The sequence below is a fragment of the Scylla paramamosain genome, chromosome 35, assembly GCF_035594125.1.
Source record: "Scylla paramamosain isolate STU-SP2022 chromosome 35, ASM3559412v1, whole genome shotgun sequence".
NCBI classification, from domain to species: Eukaryota; Metazoa; Arthropoda; class Malacostraca; order Decapoda; family Portunidae; genus Scylla; species Scylla paramamosain.
Genome location: NC_087185.1, coordinates 15591356 through 15593391, shown reverse-complemented (window position 1 = coordinate 15593391; position 2036 = coordinate 15591356). Strand labels below are relative to the sequence as shown.

Sequence of the window (2036 nt, the reverse complement as noted above, 5' to 3'; positions counted from 1 at the left end):
CTAGGAAAAAAAAAAAAGCAAGATGTAATAAATTGTAAGAATGCAACTTACTTTATCTTGCATATAGGATTAGTCTTTGCTATAAATTACAAGACAAAAGACTGCAGAGAAATATTTTACATCCAACATTTATGATACATATATAACCCTACAGCAGTTTGATATCCTTCCAAGGTGTCCATACATTTAACGCTAAATCATAATCAGTCTTATTCCCTGGGCCTCTGAGAGAGAGAGAGAGAGAGAGAGAGAGAGAGAGAGAGAGAGAGAGAGAGAGGATAGATCATTACTGTCCACTCTTGCATGAGGGTCAGTTGCACAAGCATATCTGGGTCTATGCATTTGGGTTTTGACAGAAGTGGTTTACTCCTACTGAACCAGAACAAACCTTATTCCTACATCTCAAGTGGTCAGATGAAATTCAGGCCACATTTCATTCATTATATCATTAATACTTTCATAACTGCTCTTCACTGTCTTATGTGCAAATTGCTCTACAAATGTTCATCTCGTTTTCATCATTTCATGTTGTTTATCTATTTCAACTGTGATCTTCCCCTTAGCCTTACATCTCTTGCATCTGATTTCTTTTCTGTACTGTACTCATATCATTATAACACTAACTGCTCTCTTCCATTTGGCAATTCTCTTCCTTCTCTCACTTCATCCACACATCACTCACATTCCTGAGATACTTCATATCCCCTTTCCTGTTGTTCTCATGTTATATTTTTCACTTCCATACCATCCAGTCAATACCACTATACCCTTAAATGATCTCTTTATATTTATTCCAAGCAGCTTAAAAGACTCCTTTTAATCCTCCTCACATATTAAGCAAATTTTCTGGGACCCACCCAAGCAGAAGAAATACCACCTAATCTATTCCTCGATCTACAGCAACATGCAAACCTACACATCTAAAACAGTTCAGCTCCACAGGCAACATCCCATTCAAAACTACATTCATCTTCCTACCATCCATCACTGCATTACTTTATTCTAGTCTCAATAATTCTCAGTATCCTCTTTCCAGACACCCTTCCAAACCTTTACCAGCAGTCAAAATTTCTCTGAGTCTGTGAGCAGTGCAGTATCAGATGCAAACAGTAAATAAATTTGATTCCTCTCTTATCATTAAAATTCACTACAAATATTCTTGCACTGACCTCTTACAGCATCCAAATGCACATTAAACAACCAAGGAAACCTCATGTATCCTTAATGCAGACACACTATAACAGGATACCATTCATTTGTATAAATTCCCACTTGAACATGTACTATTTATATAAAGTTTCTTCTCTACTTAACTATCTTAATTTTTCCTTACCTTGGCTTATCTCTCTAAAAAGAACTTTCCCAGAGCAGTTACAGCTGTCAGACTGATAAGAATATGGTACCACTGGGGTCAGAATTCACCAGATAACACTACTATAACAACAAAATAATTAGCTGTTTTCTCAATTCACCTGAAGAAATGGGACATCCTGAATGTTCTGAGCCTCTCCTGTGTTGTTATGGTACCTGATGCTGTTAATATTTTCTCAGCACACTGGAGTGAATCTTTACCACGTAGGATTTGCTTAACGCCCATCTTCTTAATCACCATCCTTTACTCCCTTTCCCATCCACCTGTAAAATAAGTTATGTGAATAATTTAGCACACTAAAATAACAGTAAAATAAGTCTCAAAATCTACAATCTTCACCCTTTAAGAAGACAAAAGAAGAAGAAAGTTTTGTAAAGGAGGAGAGACAATCATAAGTACTTACATACACTATCATTAATTAATGTTGTATTCTTTAAAACTAGTATGAATGACAAAAAAAAAATACAAAAGCACTATTCAAATACATATTTATCTCTATCCAAACACTACCTCTTTGCTTGTTCAAGTCCACTGACACTACAAGCACCTCTTTCTTTAGGGACATTAATTTTCACTCCCACTTCCTTTATAAACATTTGCTCTTCACCTTTCAACACAGATACTATCTGTTCACCTATTCCACCACTCAACATGCACAAATGTT

At 35.9% G+C, this 2036-nt stretch overlaps 1 protein-coding gene across 1 annotated transcript in view; it reads right to left on the bottom strand.

Moving 5' to 3' along the window:
• LOC135090689 (metallophosphoesterase 1-like) overlaps positions 1 to 2036 on the bottom strand; it is a 29337-nt gene that overhangs the window by 3330 nt on the left and 23971 nt on the right. The window contains exon 11 of the transcript XR_010262084.1: positions 1473 to 1635. The gene's annotated coding sequence lies outside the window, so the exon portion shown is untranslated. The remainder of the gene's footprint in view (positions 1 to 1472; positions 1636 to 2036) is intronic.